The sequence below is a fragment of the Girardinichthys multiradiatus genome, chromosome Y (genome assembly GCF_021462225.1).
Source record: "Girardinichthys multiradiatus isolate DD_20200921_A chromosome Y, DD_fGirMul_XY1, whole genome shotgun sequence".
NCBI classification, from domain to species: domain Eukaryota; kingdom Metazoa; phylum Chordata; class Actinopteri; order Cyprinodontiformes; family Goodeidae; genus Girardinichthys; species Girardinichthys multiradiatus.
Genome location: NC_061818.1, coordinates 20,998,472 through 21,021,874, shown reverse-complemented (window position 1 = coordinate 21,021,874; position 23,403 = coordinate 20,998,472). Strand labels below are relative to the sequence as shown.

General features: G+C 39.8%; 1 pseudogene; it reads right to left on the bottom strand.

Annotated features, from left to right (window-relative positions):
• Positions 1-4,678: 4,678 nt before the first annotated feature.
• The window catches only part of LOC124864137, a 30,319-nt pseudogene continuing 11,594 nt past the window's right edge, over positions 4,679-23,403 (bottom strand).

Sequence of the window (23,403 nt, the reverse complement as noted above, 5' to 3'; positions counted from 1 at the left end):
TGGGTGGCGCAAAATTGTGCCGAATGCGATTGAAAGTGACGTCAAAGTCACATCTAACGCACCTTAGTCGTTCCCACTGGAGTCACATTTCAAAAGATTAGATACGAGTCGAATTCAGGACCATATATGAATGTAGCTCAAATGTGATTTGACAAAGTCAGATGTAGGCCAGATATGAGCGTTCACACTTGTTCTAAAAAGTCTGACCTGGTCACTTGACCCCCAAAAAATCAGATTTGGGCCATATTTGCCCATATTTCAGCCAGTTTAAAGAGGTATGAGATGTTTGAGGTATTCTTTTTTATGCGTTCTTGCAATTTTAGAAAGTATATTTTTATGTGTTGCAATTTATGAAAAGGTATTTATTTTATTATTTAGAATGAGATTATTAGTTATTTTTAGATCACATGGAAATTCAGTGAAGTTTCTTATATGAAACCTACTCTAGCTTTAAATCTATAACTTTATAAAGGCACACTGAAGTGTCAGACTTTGGACTCATTATTCAGGGAAAGTTTTTTTCCATATAACTTTGCCACTCAGCGACTAGCAGCTACGCCATATAATTGTCTTGTCTGGCAGGACCTTAAAAAGAACATTTAAAACGTGCAAAACACATTTTTTCCTAATTTGCAATTGTTTTGCACCAGATAACCAAGAACTTGCAATGATTCCTATTTAAACCACAGCATCCACTTTGCCCCCGAAGAGACAAGGCCATTTGTGGTAGAAACATGTTATGTGACACTGAATCCAGCAATAGATAATATGTAGATAGATAGATATACTAATTAAAATCCTCTGAAATCTGGGCCATTTTGACAAAAATAATAATTGTTCTGTACACATACCAGTCATGGTGGAGTGTTACTAAACTGCTAAAGTCTAAAAAAAATGAAAACACAAGCTGTGATGACCTTCCTTAGTTTATCACATGCTCTCACCATGCTCACACTCAGTGCTGTGCAAACACACACACACACACACACACACACACACACACACACACATCACACACACTCACAACTTGGTGATGAATCATTCATTTGGAGACACGTGAAATAACAAATTGTGTCATTTCACTTACTGCTTGACTGAATCCAATCACTTCCTATATTACTTGTAATTTGAAATTATGCAGATCGTCTAATCTTTCCCACAAACTCTTGGCTCTCTGTCGTGTTAAAAGCCACTTGTGAAGATGCAGTACAAAAGTGCCCGTGAACAAACAAGATAGTCAATATGGGACAAAAAGGACAGCTGTGGAAGGTCTGTCTAGAGACATTCTGTGAGCAAAGCTTTATATCTCTGTAGGACCCGTAAATAATTAAGGATTGGTGCCAATACCATTAATGTCATCAAGAAACAGTCCCACCGAACAAGTATTGTCTGTTGTATTACAAATGCCGTAACCTCATTTACAGTGTTAATAAAAGCCTAATACTAACTATAGTGTAAACAAAAATAGACACGGAACATAGCACAAGAGATAAGTAAGAAACTCAACACAAAGGAATGATGTCATTTGGCAAGACGTTAACAATAGTAATAAACCACCCAGTAACGATCAGAGACTAAATATAAATAAATAAAAAAAACACACCAAAACATATGGATCATGACAGAGAGATCTATTATCCACAAATGGAGAAAACAGACCAGTGAAAAGCCGTCCAAGAAAAGGCTGGCCTACTAACATTACTCCAAGAGCACATCAACAACTCATCCAGGAGGTCACAAAACGACGCAGAACATCGTAAGCACTGCACCTCACCTGCCTCAGTTAAGTCACTGTTTATGATTCAACAATAAGAAATAGAGACTGGACAGAAATGGCATCTGTTGGAGAGTTCTAAAGCAAAAACCCCTGCTGACCATAAAGAAAACAAAGGCCGTCTCACATTTGCCAAAAAGTGATGAGACATAAGTGGAACTTTTGGAGGATGTGTGTCTCATTACATCTGGTTTTAAACTAACACAGCATGTCAGTAAAGAAAAGTCAAACCGGCAGTCATACCTGTTGGTGGTGTGGGGCTTCACTGATGCTTCAGGACCTGGACAAGTTGCTGTATACAGGTCCTTCTCAAAAAATTAGCATATTGTGATAAAGTTAATTATTTTCCATAATGTCATGATGAAAATTTAACATTCATATATTTTAGATTCATTGCACACTAACTGAAATATTTCAGGTCTTTTATTGTCTTAATACGGATGATTTTGGCATACAGTTCATGAAAACCCAAAATTCCTATCTCACAAAATTAGCATATCATTAAAAGGGTCTCTAAACGAGCTATGAACATAATCATCTGAATCAACGAGTTAACTCTAAACACCTGCAAAAGATTCCTGAGGTCTTTAAAACTCCCAGCCTGGTTCATCACTCAAAACCCCAATCATGGGTAAGACTGCCGACCTGACTGCTGTCCAGAAGGCCACTATTGACACCCTCAAGCAAGAGGGTAAGACACAGAAAGACATTTCTGAACGAATAGGCTGTTCCCAGAGTGCTGTATCAAGGCACCTCAGTGGGAAGTCTGTGGGAAGGAAAAAGTGTGGCAGAAAACGCTGCACAACGAGAAGAGGTGACCGGACCCTGAGGAAGATTGTGGAGAAGGGCCAATTCCAGACCTTGGGGGACCTGCGGAAGCAGTGGACTGAGTCTGGAGTAGAAACATCCAGAGCCACCGTGCACAGGCGTGTGCAGGAAATGGGCTACAGGTGCCGCATTCCCCAGGTCAAGCCACTTTTGAACCAGAAACAGCGGCAGAAGCGCCTGACCTGGGCTACAAAGAAGCAGCACTGGACTGTTGCTCAGTGGTCCAAAGTACTTTTTTCGGATGAAAGCAAATTCTGCATGTCATTTGGAAATCAAGGTGCCAGTGTCTGGAGGAAGACTGGGGAGAAGGAAATGCCAAAATGCCAGAAGTCCAGTGTCAAGTACCCACAGTCAGTGATGGTCTGGGGTGCCGTGTCAGCTGCTGGTGTTGGTCCACTGTGTTTTATCAAGGGCAGGGTCAATGCAGCTAGCTATCAGGAGATTTTGGAGCACTTCATGCTTCCATCTGCTGAAAAGCTTTATGGAGATGAAGATTTCATTTTTCAGCACGACCTGGCACCTGCTCACAGTGCCAAAACCACTGGTAAATGGTTTACTGACCATGGTATCACTGTGCTCAATTGGCCTGCTAACTCTCCTGACCTGAACCCCATAGAGAATCTGTGGGATATTGTGAAGAGAACGTTGAGAGACTCAAGACCCAACACTCTGGATGAGCTAAAGGCCGCTATCGAAGCATCCTGGGCCTCCATAAGACCTCAGCAGTGCCACAGGCTGATTGCCTCCATGCCACGCCGCATTGAAGCAGTCATTTCTGCCAAAGGATTCCCGACCAAGTATTGAGTGCATAACTGTACATGATTATTTGAAGGTTGACGTTTTTTGTATTAAAAACACTTTTCTTTTATTGGTCGGATGAAATATGCTAATTTTGTGAGATAGGAATTTTGGGTTTTCATGAGCTGTATGCCAAAATCATCCGTATTAAGACAATAAAAGACCTGAAATATTTCAGTTAGTGTGCAATGAATCTAAAATATATGAATATTAAATTTTCATCATTACATTATAGAAAATAATTAACTTTATCACAATATGCTAATTTTTTGAGAACGACCTGTATAATGGAACCATGAATTCTGCTCTTTACCAGAAAGGAGGATTTCCAGTCATCAGTCCATGGCCTAAAGCACAAATGCATCTGAGGTATGCAGCATGACAGTGATCCAAAGGACACCATGAAGTTCTCCTCTGAATGGCTCCCAATAAAGAGAGGTTTTGTTTGATTGGAGTGTCTTCCAATGTGGCTGAAATAAAACAATTCTGCAAAGAAATGTGGGCAAAATGTTCTCCACTACTGACTCCACTGAATGACTCACTGTTAGTTAACACAAACACTTGATTTCAGTTTTTGCCACCAAGGGTTGCACAACCTGTTATTAGGTTTAGAGAATTACTTTATGACATAAAGCCAGGTTGATTTGCATAGCTTTTTTCCATTAATCAAGATTATAATTTGGAAGCTGCATTTTATGTTTACTCAGGTTATCACTTGACTGTAACAAAAAAGCAAAAAACAGAGCACTGTTATTCATAGTATAACAACATGTCCTTATTTTATATCACATTCTGTACATATTATATCAGTTATTTTCAGTATCCTTGCATTCTGCACAATCAAACTGCAACCTTTTACTATGGTTCCTGCAAAGAATGCATGCAGTCACACAACATGTGGATGTGGTCTTTTATCCTTTGTTTTTTTCTTTGTCCTTCTACAAAGGTGATGAGACAGGCCCTGTCAGCCTGAGTAATGACAGGTGATCTGCAGAACTTAAAACAGCAGAGGGTCTGCAAGGCAGAGGCACAAGCAAGGAACAAGAAGCATACAGCAAATCACTTGCCTTTTTCACGCTTTGTCTTGCAAGCTGGCTACCTTTTTTGTCCCGAGCACGAGGATTTGGTTTTTTTGAAAAACCAACTTAAGCCTCCCGGTTATGTTGTGCTTAGGGTCTACGGCCTCTCCATTCACAGCCTATTAGCGCAGACAGGCCCCATCACCCAGCTCAGCCATGCTTGTGATGGACCCTCTGTAATACAAATTGTCTGCACCACTTACGGCAGCTCCAGCAGAGAGCAAACATGACAGCCATTAATTGGCAAGGCCTTCGGTCTGGGACAGGCTTGAGGAAGGAAAACAGTGAGAGATCCAGCTGCACAGTAAAGGAAGAAAGAACCAGAACCATAGGGAGATGGAAAAAATAAGACATGTAGAGTCACCAAGGTGCAGGAAGATGGTAGAAAGGGAAAGAATGACTTGTTATTAAGGAGATGGGACAAAATTGTCAGAGTGGAGAGGAAAGGGGATTCAAGAATTAAGGTGATAGAGCGGAATCTTCAGAATTGGGGGCAGCTGAACCTGATAAAATCTTCTTTCCAACAGAGGTTTATCAGCATTATTATTATCATTATTGTTATCAGCATTACAGCATGCAAGTGTTAGTTGGTGCAAGAAGTTAAGAAAATGTGCAATAAATTATATAAATTTATATAAATAAATCATATAAGCTATAAGTAGCTTATTAGCAGTACAACAGAGATCATTGTGCAAGTCTGAATAGAAAAAAAACATGCTGCATTGTCATACAGTGTAATACAGATTAAAATTATTAAATAAGTCACTAGATGGCTAAATAAATCCATTCTTAGCAAAGTGTTTTATATATGTTTCTTTACTTAATGAAAACTGGTACGGGGGAAAAGAGGTCAAATTAAGAAAAAAGAAGAAAGCGCTTTATCTCTCAACCCATCCTGGGCATATCAAATCACGTTATCACTCACAATTTTACAAAGTGTGAATGAAAAAGCAATTTGGCCGATTTGCAGTGTCAGATTTCTGTTTGCTGACTATGATAGGCAATTTTTCCAGCTCAAATTTAATTTTACAAACTTGTATTAAAGAATATGTCTTATCTTTCCCAAGCAGAGAGCCGTGGTTATGTGTTCTAACTACATCTAACATTAGAAGACATTTTGTGGCTTTCCACATCTGGCATTGTTCAACCGTGAAAATACAAAAATGATCCTTGATTTTAAATGAAATATCTCATAAACAACAGGAACGATCTAATAGAAGACTGTGGGAAAATCAAGTTTAATTGATTTTCATGCAGTGGACACACAGAACACCACCATGACAGAGCACACCCATATAGAATTCATTGAAGGGGTCGGGACTGTTTCATCCTGTGGCAGCTCTGGTTGATGGGCTCGTTTGGACCAGGTAGACCCCTCTTTTGTACATGGCCCCCTCTCCAGATGGGGATCGTTGGTGACTGGGGTCAGGGCAGGGGGATCAGGGCCGGGCCGGGGTCGCTCGGGATTGGGCAGTGCCGACACTAGTTCAGGCTGGTACTGGGGTGGTCTGCCTGTCTCCACCCCAGAGGGAAGGGGACCACCTCCAGGCTGATTGCCCCTATCGGGTATCGGCACCTGGACCTGGGAGTATAGAGTATGTATGAGGAGTGTGAGTGAATGTATAATGTCCTTTGTTTTGCATCTTTACGTTGGGTGCATGGGTGTGAGTGTTTTCATGTGTATGCATGAGAATGGGAATGTGTGATTGTAACTTTGTGTGCCTGTTTTTGTGTCAGGTTAGGTCTTAGGCTGCTCCCTCTCCTGGTGTCTCTGCCCGCTGGTGTACTTGTGGTTGTCGGTGTCTGAGGCTGGATGCTTTGGTGTGTGCCAGCTCACTCCAGGTGGCTGCTTGCTGAGGTCTAGATCCATGGGCTCTGTCAGGCCTGCTTGGGGAGTGATGTGCCCTGGGGTCTAAGTCTTTGTTTTTTTTAACATGCTCTTATGTTCATTCACCTCAATTAAACTTAAATTAAAAAATCCCTTATTGATACCAAAGGAAAATTAAATGTCACTCATACAGTTTTTTCAAAGAGTTGCGGTAGATGGTAATAGCCGTGGGCAGTAAGGATTTTCTGTAACAGTCAGGATTAGAGCAGATCTGAAGAAGCCTCAGACTTAAAACACTGCTGTTGTATGATAGTCTCATTAAGAGGATGCTCCGGGTCCTCTTTTCGTTCAGAATGAGGATTCTTCATTTGAAGAATCATAATCATCATCTCCACAGGTTTCCGGAGCAGCCCACCAGAACATAACCAGCCATTTTTATCATTGTGTTGAGCGTTTTTAAGTCTCTGCCTCTGATGCTGCTATCCCAAAAGCACAACCTATTGAAAAACAAGACATTATCTGGTAAGAGAACCTACTGAGAGTCAAGATAGATGCTAAGAGCCTCCTTGAACAGATTGTGGTCTGGACTCTGATTCATGATTCAGAATACATCAATAACCCCAGAGGGAAATGATGCTGTATTAGCTGCTGAATTTAAGTATACATCTGGAATATCGAAAACTGTTAGGGTTAATTTAATGATTATATATGTTTTAACTTTAATAGAAGTGAAGCTTGCTGTTCAGAGTGATTATATCTTATATGTACAAGAGCTGCAAGATAGAGACAGGATGTTCTAGAACGTTCTGTCGGTGTAGCTGTTTCTAATCATTATGAGTGTGCATCTCTCCCTGTTTTGTGCTTGGAACATTCTGTAACCAGGGCCTCTTCTCTTATGAATAAAAGGCAGACGGAGCAGGGGCTGTTTCAGAGTGTTGGTGGAGGATTGTAACTGAGCAGCCTCTGAAAACACTCTCACCTGCAGGTTAAAATGAACTAACTTCTCTGTGTCTTTCTTTGTGCAGAATTGTGAAAGTGTTTGGTGTTTAAACCTAACATAAATGGTCCTTCGAGCCGGAGACCAAGACGCTTGACGATCCCAGTGGGTGAGTGAGATTCCAGACAAACCTGTGGCCACAGTACTAATACCCTTTCCGGGACTGGTCCCTCCCTGACAGGCTGGGGTCTGACGGCTGACGGTACTCCCGAGGACACAGAGAACCAGTGAGTAGGTCTTTCATTTAAAAGGAATGAGTGATGAAATGCAAATGACCTAAAATAGTACAGTATAGAGAAACCCTGACAATTCTAGACACTATCAGGTGAACTAAAATAGACAGTTAAATTCCGCAGGAGGGTAGACTCCCTTAGTTGAAATAGACTAATTAAACTCTACACAGGACGGCGGAGTCCTCTGTTGAACTAAAATAGACAGTTAAATTCCGCAGGAGGGTAGACTCCCTTAGTTGAAATAGACTAATTAAACTCTACACAGGACGGCGGAGTCCTCTGTTATGTTTTTGTGAAAGTAATTACAGTAAGAGTAAAACGCGTAAAAAAGTGTGACTGAAAAACGTGTGGAAGAGTGAATGGAATCGTAATGACCATTAGGTCCTTACCTTTCATATAAACTGAAAACAAATAGTAAATGGTGAGCCTTTGTGGATGCTTGTAGGCAAGAAAATCCCACCTGAACAGGGTTGAAGTGGATTTTACCACAACTGACTTCTTGATCACCATCCTGTTTTCAAATACATAAATCCAGTATTTAGAATACACCAGGTATTAAAAAACATACTGGATCTAAATCTAGTTCAAAATGGGAAAGGGGCAAAGTAAAGAGAAACAAAGTAAACTAATTGACTTAGAAGGGGAGGTAAAGTTTATGGAGAACTATGTAAAAGGAGCAGGTATGATCTGTCATAGATGGAATAAAAAATAAAAAACATGGGTTTTTGGGCAAATTAGATACAAAGGATGTCTTAAAATTACAAGGGGATCTAAAATTAGCAATAATGAAAACTAAAAAGAGAAAAATAACAAAGAACAATGGGGAAAGAACAGAGAAAAAGCTCTGATTTAACAGAAATATGTACACGATGGCATAAAAATACGGATTTTCAGGTAACTTAATTATCACTGAAATCCTAAAACTACACGGGGATCTTAAACTGGAGATTATGCATTTAAAAGATTCAAGAGACAATAAAAAACCTTGCCAGATTATAATTTCAAAGGGGACTTTTCAGTCCCTGAGTGCTCACAGTTGATAAACAGATTAAAACAAAAAGATGAATTAAAAAAAAACAACAATAAGAGCAGCTTTTAACTGACAGCCATAATACTGAGGCCTTAAGAAAAGCACAGAAAAAAAAACTTTCAGCTTAACTGAAAACAAATAAAGGGGGGGGCGGACTGCCACCCATCCCAGTTTAGAATACCAAGGTAGCCCCAAATTATAAAGACTAAGAGGTGGTTTTAGAGGACGTGGTAAAAGAAGTTAAAAGAGGAGGTGACAATGTGGACAACATGGAAACTGTCCAACTGGACAACCCAGTGAACAATGACTAGAGAAGAGAGAACAGAATGTTGTTAAAGAAGTAATCTGAGAGTAAAAGATTTTGTAGGCAAGTATTAGTGAGAAACAGGTGCTTTAAAAATCATTCTATGGTGTTATACTACCAACAATATCATGATAAAATGCAAAAGATTCATTTTACAGGGAAATAATTCCATATTTGGCCCAGATTGTGTGCATTCTTGATTTTTGATTCTTGACAAAGAGATGCAGCTGCCTGAAAACAAAGATAAAACTTCTGCAAACAGCAGAAGCCTGTCTCTGCTGAAAGGTCTGAAAAAATTGTAACTCTACCTCTGCATGTGTCAAACTCAAGGTCCGCGGGCCAAAACCGGACCCCAGAAGTTTAGTGATTCTCTAGAAGTAGAGCCTTTTAATATGGTGATTGTGTGCTTGAATGTTATTTTGTCAATCAATAAGCAGTTTTGTTTACATTCTGCCACAATCTGCTTTTTGAAAATGTTTTGAATCTTGCTCTTTATGTATAAAAAAAAAAAGAAAGAAAAGAAAAATTGGCTAAAGTCTGCAGACATAAAATGAACCTGGATTGAAGCTCTAACTAAGTTTATTTAATCTGAGATCTTCTCCAAATGCAACAGTATATGTCAGTCTACATGAGATACTAACAACTTCACCTACTGATATAATATAAAGATGTGAGTGAATATGTGAAACAAACAATGATGAAAGTTTTTCAACAGGTGATGCTCATCCAGGAGGAAGACAGTGTTCCTAGGAAATGCAGCTCATTCATTAACAATCATTTTTTCTCCTATAGGTGGACGTTTTGCTGACTAATCATAGGCTGGATCTATGAAACATTATGAGCACAGAACAAATGACCAAGGTTCTGACTGACTTATGAACCTCACTGACCTGACAATGATAACATGACACCCAACAGATAACACCTTTAAGATGGACCCACTAAGACCACCTTATTGATTCTTGGTGAATAAAAAAAAAAAAAAAAGAATTGAAGCGTTCAAAACAGACCTTGTGGAAACAAAAGGGGTTATGAGGAAACAATGTGTATTTTAAGAATAATAGAAGTCAAATTATGTTCAAATCTTTGCAAATAAAAATTACTCTGACAGAGAAATAAGTAAGTAGTGTGTGAATGTGTGTGAATGGGAATGACTGATTTCATTGTAATGCATCTTTGAGAGACATTAAAAGCGCTAATAAAGGTCTGATGTTCTGATGATCTTTGCCAAATTTATATCTTAATAAGGTTTCCAGAATCTTTTCCGAAAAATCATATAAAGATAGCAAAGGTTCTACCTGTATTAAAAATACTGATAACTATAGGAAAGTTCATAGATCTGTCTTCAATTTTTCCTAATTCTTTTACAAACAGGTTATTTAAACTTTCATGTGGCCAAATGTCTGTGTTTGACTTTCTGTTTTTGTGAAATAAATGTCTGTTTCATGTTATGTAAAAATTAGAGTCCTCAACATTACCATAATAATATTAGGTCAGTTCTCTATAGTAAAACAAAAAGATTTTAACAGATGTTTAGACTTTTTCCAGTCAGGTTCAAAATGATTGAATTAGACTCAAACTTAACATAAGATGAAATGAACCTTAACAGAATTACTGGACTGGACTGAAATAGAGAAAACTTGAGTTAATTGAAACAAACTTTAGTTACTTGAATTAAATACAAAGCTGACTGAAACTGTATGTTGTATCTATAAAACTGGGTAAGATAAACTAAGATTATAAGATATAATATGCCCTTCATTTTTTGTGTTCATCAGTGAGTGAGTTTTTATTTTTTATTTTTAATAAGAACTAAACCAAACATTATCTGAAGAAATAGCAAAAAGCCGAAAAGACTTAAAAGATACCCCTCTGACAGATGGAGAAACATTATTTGTAGACGGGTCTTCCAAAAAAGATGAGAAAGGTAAAACAAAAACCGGATATGCTGTAGTAACTCTTGATAAAGTACTGAAAGCAGAAGCACTCCCTTCACACTACTCAGCGCAAGCTGCTGAGTTAGTAGCCTTAACTGACCTATCCTACCAAAAAACCTATACAAATGGGCAGCAATATCGAGTCATGGAGTTTCTCATGTCTCGAGAGGAGGAATGGTAGGATTAGTGAACAAAATATACACAACATATGGATTTAACTCTTATTCAAAAAATTTTTGTAGAACATGTTTGATCTGTGCCAAACACAATGCACAAGGGAACTTCAGACCAAAAAGGGGACAGTTCCCCAAAGCAAAATATCCTTTCCAACACATACATATGGATTTCATAGAATTAAATAAAAGTGAAGGAAAAAAGTACTGTTTAGTAATAATAGACTCTTTTTCTAAATGGATAGAGTTATTTCCTACACAAAATCCTGATGCATTGACCGTAGCAAAAGCACTATGTAAAGATATCATACCTAGATATGGAATTCCAGAAAAAATATATAGTGATAATGGAACTCATTTCGTCAATCAAATGATAGAAAAAATAGGAGAAGCCCTACAAATGGATCTTAGACATCACTGCGCTTATCACCCTCAAAGCGCTGGTCTAGTAGAACGAATGAATGGAACAATAAAAAATCGATTAAAAAAGTGCATGGAAGAAACAGGAAGACCATGGACTAAATGTTTAGACTTAGTAAAGCTCTACATAAACATCACAAGCACAGGAGGACTAACACCCTATGAAACCCTGTTTGGGAGGCCATATAGATTACCATTCTTTAAAAATAAATGGGAAACTGATGATGAAAGCACACTAGCAGATTACATGAGAAAAATGTTACAGCAAAAACAACAAACAGATGAACACGCAAGTGACCATGAGCCTTTTGTGTCTACACAGGAAAAACCATTAGTTGAACCTGGAGACTGGGTCCTGATAAAAAGCATAAAGAAGAAGCATTGGCATTCACCTAAGTGGGAAGGGCCCTATCAGGTGTTGTTGACCACTGGAACTGCAATTAAGATTGCAGAAAGAAACTCATGGATCCATCTGACACATTGTAAAAGAATAATAGAACATGACTAAAATAAGTTTCTTAATAGCAGTGTATATTCTAACCATCATAATTTGTGTTGTGGTCATAGCATTGTGGTATCTGCTGTAGCATTGTGACTTTTCAACAAACCTACAGAGGAAAGTCCGGCTACAAAGGGAATTGTAATTATAGTTTACAATTGTCTCAAACCGGTGAAGATCTCCACAACTCTGTTTAAAGGTGCTTAGGAAAGGTTCCAATCTATAAGTAAGATGTACACCCCCACACACAAGAAAATAGTGCTAGTAGCTGGAATAATCTCAGTGGTAATTGTAGGAGCTATTTTACTATGGGAACGTTTTTACGAAGAAAGAAAAGATTTGAGTAAAAGACAAATAAATGTTAATTCCTGCCCAAATGATGTAAGCATCAGAACCACAAAACTATGTGTACCAGTACAGAAAACCACTACAGTAAAAATACCCTGGGGAACGCTTGGAACAGCACGTGATGGCACAAATGAACAAGCCTCAATGTATAAGAAATGGGAGTGGTATTTGACCTATGGAGATGTGCAATGGTGGAGTTGGAAATACTTAGTAGCAGAAACAGGACAGGACTGGTCTGATTGGTCCACAGGTCCAGCAATTAAATGGAGAAGACAATTGACCCTGATAAAAGATGGAGGAGGTCTAACCTTGACTGTGATCTCCCCCAACAACACGGGATGTACAGACTTTGTGGCGGCACCATATGTAGATTCTAGCCAAGGCCAATATTACTGGCAGATTCAAATATGCGTTAAAAACATTACTGAGCCACTTGCGGTAATACGGCATGATGCAGCCACACCTGAAAACAAAACAAACAAATGGCATATGGGGCTAAAACTATTAGTGGAGTTCAAGACAGAACCAGTAACCCCAGATGACTGGTTCAAAATATCTACAGGAATATCTAAAATAGATAACAACTGGCTTTTAATGGCAGAACAGGCTGCCCAGGCAGTAAAAACAGATTGTGTAGTATGTATGGGAGCCAGACCACTGTTACAGGTGGTCCCCTCAACGTTGACAGAAAAATGCTTAGTAGAAGTAATGAACAGCACAAGACTCTCAACAAACTGTACTATGTGGGATAAGATTTATCCTTTGACTACCGCCGAAAAACAAAAACCGATGTTTTCAAATAAGGTTGCTCCAGGAAATTTTTCCTGTATAAACCGAACAGGTGTGGGATCAAACATAAGCAGACTTAATGAAGATCAATGTACCTCCACCATAACAGTAGGTGTCAGCTTTAAACCTAAAGCACGCAGCGACATCTGGTGGTGGTGTGGGGACGACAAACTGTATGACAGGTTGCCATACAACACAACTGGTTTGTGTGCATCAGTGTCATTAATATTTCCCGTGTCTGTCATTCCACTCTCAGTGGCAGAGTTGTTGGGAACAGTAGCCAGTATATTTCCACATACCTGGAAAAGTAGAGTAAAAAGATCAGGATGGAGTAAAGACGACCCTACTTATATAGATAGCATAGGAATACCAAGAGGAGTTCCTGATGAATATAAATTAGCAGATCAAGTAGCAGCAGGTTTTGAATCCACCATATGCTGGTGGTGCACAATAAATAAAAACGTTGATAGAATCAATTACATCCATTACAATGTGCAACGACTAGGAAATAAAACTGAAGAAGGATTCTCAGCCATCCATGAACAATTGTCAGCTACCTCTCTAATGGCTTTCCAAAATAGAATTGCTGTCGATATGCTCTTAGCTGAAAAAGGTGGAGTATGTTCAATATTTGGGCATCAATGTTGTACATTTATTCCAAATAACACCGCAGCTGATGGGAGCCTCACCAAGGCCCTGGAGGGCCTTAGGTCACTTAACAGCAAAATGAAAGATCATTCTGGAGTTGACACCACAATGTGGGATGGGTTTGGAGAAATGTTTGGTAAATATAAACAATTAGTGTTGTCTATCCTTATGTCAATAGCAGTCTTTGCAGCTATTCTCACATTGTGTGGATGTTGCTGTATTCCGTGTATAAGAGCTTTGTGCACTCGCATAATAACCTCTGCTATTCAGCCAGTCAAAACAGAAATGTCAGAGATGTATGCCCTCCTGAGACCTGAGGAGACAGAAGGAGCCAGTGATGATGATGATGATGACCAGGAAGAAGAAGAGACTTCTCTGCATTTCCCTGATCTGTATCCTGACCCTAACGACAATTAGTTGTATACAGTAAACTTAAAGACCTCCTGCTACTTTTTTAATGACATGTACAGATAAAACACACCATGATGTCTTAACTGAAAATCTGAGAAGAAAAGGTTAATGATTGATGTATCAAGTGTTTAAAACATTTATAAAGAGGAGGAAAATGTTAGGGTTAATTTAATGATTATATATGTTTTAACTTTAATAGAAGTGAAGCTTGCTGTTCAGAGTGATTATATCTTATATGTACAAGAGCTGCAAGATAGAGACAGGATGTTCTAGAACGTTCTGTCGGTGTAGCTGTTTCTAATCATTATGAGTGTGCATCTCTCCCTGTTTTGTGCTTGGAACATTCTGTAACCAGGGCCTCTTCTCTTATGAATAAAAGGCAGACGGAGCAGGGGCTGTTTCAGAGTGTTGGTGGAGGATTGTAACTGAGCAGCCTCTGAAAACACTCTCACCTGCAGGTTAAAATGAACTAACTTCTCTGTGTCTTTCTTTGTGCAGAATTGTGAAAGTGTTTGGTGTTTAAACCTAACAAAAACTATATAAAATGCAGTTAATTGACAAAAAATGTAAGACATACAGTAGGATATTGTGTGTAAGCTTGAAGCTTTAATACAGAAAAGGAGAAAAAACAGATGCAAACGGGAACAAATCATTTCTGACTAATGAGTGACGTACCTTAGTGATTTATTGCACCAATATGATAAAAACGTCAATAATACTAACCTTGATGAAAAACCCAATACCTGTAATAACTGGAAGTCAACAGCAGGGGTCAGTGCAAGCCTTAACTTTATTCTGGGCCACTTCAAGACATTATCTGCCTTTTCATTGGCATAAAACAACCTCATCCTCACATCTGATACAAACAATCTGGAGAAGAATCTGTCCTTGAGCTTTGGTTATTTTTTTTTTGTTGGTGTTGAATCTGAAATTATGTTTGACACGTCTCCTCCGTTTACCATCATCACCCTTCTTTAGTCATTTTGACAAGTTTCTGAAATAGGCTTTCATACTTTTTCTTTTTTTGTCAGTATTTAAAGAGCACCAAACAAATCTAATTTCAATGTTGCAAGTGCTACAAGTGCTTGTCTAGTTACATGTTTTAGATGCTAAAGGCTGTATCAGTTATGTTGTGTCATATAGGTAAAATGCAACAATATTGAGCAAAGAATTCTCAGGCTTTTTCACATCCATTTATACATATCAGCAAAACAATTCTAAATAAACATATACACAATGTATCCATATATAACACTTGCAGTCAGGTCGACCACGTGTAGATCCTACCCCCACCCATCCACACACAGATTGAGAGAGTTCTGTAATCTCTTAATCTGTCCAGTGAGAATCAGGGTGAATGTGTAGTGCAGGAAAGAAAACAGAGCTGGATGAGCTCAGGTATAACTGTGTGTGTAGCACATTACTCAAAGTCGTACCGGGTTAAAAACGCTTCAGACATCATTCCATTATCTTAAAAGGTTGAAAGAGTAAGGCACAACTGCAAACCTACATTTAGACATGGTCATCCACCTAAACTAACAGGTTGGCCAGGGAGAATATTATTCAGAGAAGCAGCCAAGATGACCACAATAACTCTGAGGGAGCTCCAAAGAGGCAAAGCTTAGGTGGGACAATATGCTGACAGGACAAATATTAGATATGCCTCCACAAAATGGCCATGATGGAAGAGTGGCAAAAGGAAGACTATGGTTAAAAGAAAGCCAAACAGTCATTTTAATGCCATGTGGGGCATACAGCAAACAGATGAGACCAATTTTAAACTTTTTGGTACACTACACTAAAAACATAATAAATGCATAAACTAACTCTGTATATTACCCTGAACACACCATCCCCACACCATCTGCAGGGACAAGGAAGCTGGTCAGAGATAATGGGAAGATGGATGGAGCTAAAGATGGAGCAACAGTAAAAGAAAACCTATTAGAGGCAGCAAATGACTTGAGAACGGGGGTGAGGTTCACCTTCCAGGGGAAACCTGAACCTAAAAATACAGCAAGAGCCACAATGAAAGGGTTTAGATCAATGTTGTCCAAAGCCAGTCCTCAAGGTTATGTGCATTTTAAGTGTGTCCCTTGTTCAACCCACCTGAATCAAATAAAATTATCATTAGTAGGCTATGTCAGAACTAGATGACATGCAAATAATATAATTTAGCCATTTGAATTAGCTCTGCTGGAGCTGGAACACATCTAAAGCATCCAAGACACTGCCCCTTGACGTCTGGAGTTAGATAGCTTGGCTTAGATCAAAGCATGAAGTGTTAAGATGGCCCAGTCAAAATACAGATCTAAATGCAATTAGGAATGTGTGGCAGTTATTAAGTATTGTTGTTCACAGATGCTGTCCATCCAATCTGACGAAGCTCAAGGTATTTTGCAAAGTAGAATTTGTAAACATTTCAGTCTGTACATGTTCAAAGCTGGTAGAGGCATCCTCCAAAAAACTCCCACTTGTAAGTGCACCGAAACGTGGTTCTAAAAAGTATAAACTTGAAAACATTTTCAAAATGAGGTATCTTTCTTCCTCTGCCTTAAAATCATGATTGAGGCTACTTTGTGTTGGTCTAATACATAAAATCCCAATAAAATACATTGAAGTTAGTGTTTGTAACATGACCAATGTAGAAAGGTTTTTTTTTTTTTTTGGTTTTTGTTTTAAATTATTGTTCTAAAATCAAGACTAGTTTAAACAGTTTGGCATCTAATGCTTTTTTTCCCCCTAACTTCTATAGTTGCCAAGATGTTCAGTATTTACTGTACAGAGCAACCTTTAGCCATTCAGGCTTAACGCATTGCAGTGACATAGGAAATCTTATTACTTCCCTAATCACTTGATTGCCTCATCTCACAGGCTTAAACATATTTAGCATTCTGCAGTTTGGGCTGAACACTTTGTTAGCAGATGTTGCTCTGAGTGCTCTCCGTGCCTGTCAGTGTAAGCCAAAGTTTGAGACAGATGCAAGAAGACCTCAGTAAAATCTTAGCTGGAGGTGATGAGATGCTGCAACAAGAATGCCTTGTTTATGCACTAAATTGTTTCACTAAGAGGATGATTTATTCATGAAATAAAGAAGACTTGCTCCGTAGGTGGACGATTGAGTGCATTATGTTTTAAGTAACAAGTGTGTGTTTATGTTTATGTGTGTGCGTATTTTGGCCATGTGTGTGTGTTGGGGGAGGGGGGTGGGTATGAAATATGCAGTCAGGTTTGAGCATATCAAACCAAATCATATACCCACATTAGGGTGATAAATGTATTACTATTTTTACCTGCACTTGAATGGTGATAGATTTGTATAAGATGATGCAATTAAAACTCCCTATTTGAAAGCAATTACATCCAATTAATCCTATGACTCTGTGAAATCAGTTTAAAGACCTTTGCTGAATTTAAATGAACAAGAAAAAAAAAACAAAGTTTGCCTTTGAGTTGTTGGAAATGAAGTCAAGTGTTTATTGCAAAGGAAGAATGAGATTAAGCAGATTTCAAAGTGGGGGCAAGAAATGAGAGCAGATATTTCATGACATTACATTAAAACAAAAACACACACAAATACACAGCGAGCTGTGTTTGCGTGCTAGCATTTTCCGGTGCACACAGAAATCAAAGGATCTTTTAGGCGGCTGAGCTGCATCTGCATCGAGGCCTTTGGTTCTTGAAGCCAGAGAGTGTTGTGTTGCCATGGAAACGCCTGTTGAGCGAAGGTCCTATGAATCTTTCAGTAACCCCCCCCCCCTTCCGCCCCCTTGCTACCAACACCATATCCCTCTTTTCTTTTGACCACTTGGGATGTTCTGATAACCCTTACAACATACAAAACCTTTCGAGAGAGCATCCCGGGGCTGAGAGGGAATCAGATGGAATCAAACTCAGGGCTCCAAAACAAATAAAACCCAAAAAACAACGAAACTAATACAGCAGTGAGAGCAGAAAGAAATATGGAATGTCAGACAAAAACAAATGCTGAAAAGATATTCATTCTTGGTAGTCAGGCAAACAAGGCGATAACAATCTGACCATAACTGCTGGGGTTAATTAGGAAATTGTTGACAAATATCTTTTCTTTTATTGGGTGCAACTGCACACTCAAACAACAAAAGACATGCATCTCAAAAAAGAACTTAAGCTACAGTAAATTCTTTATTAAATTTGTCAATCTAACAAGCTGATCGAACGTCGGGCGAAATGCTTGCCCATTTCAAACTTTAAAATGTTTGGAAAAACAACCTCACAGGTTTGTGGTATGACTGTGACAGGAATGCAGACAGCAGAATCAATATTTCAGGTCAGTGTTAACAACACTAAGACTTTCAGGCAAATACAGGCTCTTTATAGTGCCTGTGACACGTTTTTCCCACAAATGCAGAAATTAAAAGAGTATATCTTAATATTGAAAAAAACTGTCAGTAATTAACATTATATCAGGATTAAAGACATAATAAAAGACAATTGTGACACAAAATAAGTATATTTCGTTGTTCAATTTTGCCCAGAAATCCCATGAAAGGGGAAGTCTCCGGTCATTCATTGTGTGAGAGTCAATGATAAACTGTTAAGGTAGAAGCCAAGTTGCATTAAAAGCAGCGTTAATATGATTTGATTGATCATTAATAATAATAAATGAAACAGTGCATTGCTGATGGTGGCAGCAATACTACAACAGCAGCCGTTAGTCTGCACTATTTTCCTCAAGTGAAGAGGATCAGAGCTGCCTGGATTATAGCTGGAAACGTGGTTCCACAAAGCACAGCCAGTTGTGATCGGAGAACTTAATAGCAAACTGTTTCAAACAAGAAACCTCTGAATTCGCTCAATGATGCCAGAGGTTGGGATGTCTTACAGGCGAAGGAGATTGTTGAAAGCAGAGTCTATAGCCACGCTGGTCAGTGCATCTGATGGGAAAAGATCGTCAGAGAAAAGGTTGTTGCTGCTGTTGCTAAACGGATCAAAGCTCAGCAGGTGAGAATACAAGTCCTTCTCAAAAAATTAGCATATTGTGATAAAGTTCATTATTTTCCATAATGTAATTATGAAAATTTAACATTCATATATTTTAGATTCATTGCACACTAACTGAAATATTTCAGGTCTTTTATTGTCTTAATACGGATGATTTTGGCATACAGCTCATGAAAACCCAAAATTCCTATCTCACAAAATTAGCATATTTCATCCGACCAATAAAAGAAAAGTGTTTTTAATACAAAAAACGTCAACCTTCAAATAATCATGTACAGTTATGCACTCAATACTTGGTCGGGAATCCTTTTGCAGAAATGACTGCTTCAATGCGGCGTGGCATGGAGGCAATCAGCCTGTGGCACTGCTGAGGTCTTATGGAGGCCCAGGATGCTTCGATAGCGGCCTTTAGCTCATCCAGAGTGTTGGGTCTTGAGTCTCTCAACGTTCTCTTCACAATATCCCACAGATTCTCTATGGGGTTCAGGTCAGGAGAGTTGGCAGGCCAATTGAGCACAGTGATACCATGGTCAGTAAACCATTTACCAGTGGTTTTGGCACTGTGAGCAGGTGCCAGGTCGTGCTGAAAAATGAAATTTTCATCTCCATAAAGCTTTTCAGCAGATGGAAGCATGAAGTGCTCCAAAATCTCCTGATAGCTAGCTGCATTGACCCTGCCCTTGATAAAACACAGTGGACCAACACCAGCAGCTGACACGGCACCCCAGACCATCACTGACTGTGGGTACTTGACACTGGACTTCTGGCATTTTGGCATTTCCTTCTCCCCAGTCTTCCTCCAGACTCTGGAACCTTGATTTCCAAATGACATGCAGAATATGCTTTCATCCGAAAAAAGTACTTTGGACCACTGAGCAACAGTCCAGTGCTGCTTCTCTGTAGCCCAGGTCAGGCGCTTCTGCCGCTGTTTCTGGTTCAAAAGTGGCTTGACCTGGGGAATGCGGCACCTGTAGCCCATTTCCTGCACACGCCTGTGCACGGTGGCTCTGGATGTTTCTACTCCAGACTCAGTCCACTGCTTCTGCAGGTCCCCCAAGGTCTGGAATCGGCCCTTCTCCGCAATCTTCCTCAGGGTCCGGTCACCTCTTCTCGTTGTGCAGCGTTTTCTGCCACACTTTTTCCTTCCCACAGACTTCCCACTGAGGTGCCTTGATACAGCAATCTGGGAACAGCCTATTCGTTCAGAAATTTCTTTCTGTGTCTAACCCTCTTGCTTGAGGGTGTCAATAGTGGCCTTCTGGACAGCAGTCAGGTCGGCAGTCTTACCCATGATTGGGGTTTTGAGTGATGAACCAGGCTGGGAGTTTTAAAGGCCTCAGGAATCTTTTGCAGGTGTTTAGAGTTAACTCGTTGATTCAGATGATTAGGTTCATAGCTCGTTTAGAGACCCTTTTAATGATATGCTAATTTTGTGAGATAGGAATTTTGGGTTTTCATGAGCTGTATGCCAAAATCATCCGTATTAAGACAATAAAAGACCTGAAATATTTCAGTTAGTGTGCAATGAATCTAAAATATATGAATGTTAAATTTTCATCATGACATTATGGAAAATAATGAACTTTATCACAATATGCTAATATTTTGAGAAGGACCTGTACTTCCTTGTCACAAAAGTACATTTGGAAAATTGGTAGTTATTGTTATTTATTTTATTTTTAATAATATTTCGAAATTATCATTATTAAAATAAGATGAATTACTCACACATTCAATATATTTAAATAAATGTTTTCCTAAAGATTCTAATACTGCTCTATGCTGCTCAGCTTTGCCACCGGTTGTTTCAATCAGTGCTGTAAATACTGTAACCCTGGATTTACACTGTATCTCATAGACATTAATTCGTAGACGCCTCATTGACTGGGTCGGCATGCTGCTGAGACGTAACAGTGTGTTCGCCATATTGGTGGAGTCAAGGCTGCTATGTGAACGAATACACATAAAGTCTTTCAATAAAATTTTAACAGAGAGAGAGACTAAATGTACATCCTTCAATCAAACGAGGTGTGAAAATTTTGACAGGTGGGCAGGACTTCCGGTGGCTGGGACATCCTAGGGCGGGACTTCCGGTGGCGGGCCTTCCGGTGACGTAACCGGATATCGTCATTAACCGGATGTTGTCATTAGCCGGATGTTGTCATTACAAGGAAGCGAATCTTTCTAATTGTATGTTTTTAGAGGCCAAGGGGCGTAACTATGCGTGCTGATAGGATTTCGTCATTAGGGGGTGAATCTAGAATCAAGTTCAGTGTTTGTTTTAAATAATAGCGGAAAATGCAACAATTTACCTGCAGCATTCGCTGGTAAAGAACACTCGTTGAACAACGCCCCTCTGTTTTTTGAATTCATTGATTCTAGATTTGCCCCCTAATGACGAAATCCTATCAGCGCGCATAGTTAAATTTTCACACCTCGTTTGATTGAAGGATGTACATTTAGTCTCTAGAGAGATTTACATGAAGGTCTCACTTTATTTATTCACACACATGTATGTTTGTATGTAAGACTGAGTATTCAGGCCAGGCTAAGAGATAATTTTTTTTTTGTTGGGGTCATCCAGTTTGGTTGGACAGACCGACTAGGCTGCGCAGTTCAACATGCGCAGTTCAACAGACGTCGCCGCTCTAACGTCACCCGGGATTATAAAACCCACGGAAAATAAACTTTTGTTGCCATTTCCAGCGTGTCTCACGGGACGACGCATTGGAGGCGCATATCTGGAGAGACAAAAGCTCGCTGGTGAACTTTTTTCTCCACACAGCCATTCCCGGAAGAGCTTGAAAGCTGGAAATCTGTCTGATAGAAGAAGGTCAGAAGATTCATTTACCGATCGAAGACCACGCCAACACCCAGTGCAGGTGAAAACCCACAGAGGTTTTATTTCCAAGGAGATGAGTTTTACTCCTTTTTGATTCAGTTGACTAAACGGTTCTTCATATTTCCCCTTTTGGACGAATGAGAAGTTTACCAATAGTAAATCCAAGGTATCATCTTGTTGCATGCAATACTGACTGAAGTGTTTTATGCTGTGCTGTTTTGATTTGCTGTGCAAGTGTGTTGAATCCACACCATGGATGCAATCAGCAAGGTGCGTGTGTTTTTTCAGGCTGATCCCAAATCAGCCAGGAGTTAGAAGTTGGACTTTTAAAGTTTTTGCATTCAAAGAAGCTGCGGTCTGGGCTTTGTGGTCTGACCACTCCTTTGTTCCACTTTTATTACTGGAGTTTTTCCACCCGCCTCAGAGTCTTATGACTCTTTGTTCAAGATTTGGTGCCATCAGCTGCTAGTGGCTAAGGGCGCAGCCCACCATTTACAAGCTGATCGCTACAATCGCGACATCAGCAAACCAGGAGGGCTCCACTTTCCAAGTTAACCCCAATTTGCACATTGTGTCCATAAAACTGCTTGTTTGAGCTCCATAGACATTCAATGCGCATATATTTCTTTTATTATTATTGTTAGGTAGTCATTTTTATCCCCTTTGTGTAGAATAGTGCTTGTTAGTTAGGTGAAGGTTTTTGACCACAATGGTGGTATATCAGGGCTATATGACTTCAATAAATCTTCACATATATATTTAAGAGAAGCGTTTGTGTTTATTTTATTGCAGGAGTGATTTATCTGTCAAAATAAGGTTGAAGTTCCCCCACATTTGGTTAAGCGGTTGAATTAAAAGTGACATTTAGTGGTTTTGGTTAATAATTATCAATTATTAATGATAAATAACTAATTGTAATTATTGAGGCACGTGATGTCGCCCAGTACAGCGGAGCCGGTGTCCCACCCTGGAGCCAGGCCTGGGGTCGGGACTCGTTGGAGAGCGCCTGGTGGCCGGGTTGCTCCTCACGGGACCCGGCCGGGCCAAGCCCGAACAAGAGATGCGAGGCCATCCCCCAGTGGGCCCACCACCTGCAGGGGGAACCGTGAGGTACCGGTGCGAAGAGGATTAGGTGGCGGACGAAGGTGGAGACCTCAGCGGCCCGATCCCCGGATGCTTAGGCTGGCTCTAGGGACGTGGAATGTCACCTCGCTGGGGGGGAAGGAGCCTGAGCTTGTGCGGGAGGTTGAGAGATATCGACTAGAAATAGTCGGGCTCGCCTCCACGCACAGCGTGGGCTCTGGAACCCATCTCCTTGAGAGGGGTTGGATTCTCTTCTACTCTGGAGTGGCCCACGTGGGAAACGACAGTGACACCTGGAGAGGCGTGATCAGGAGGAATGGCCTCCCCGATCTGAATCCGAGTGGTGTTTTGTTATTGGACTTCTGTGCTAGTCACAGATTGTCCATAATGAACACCATG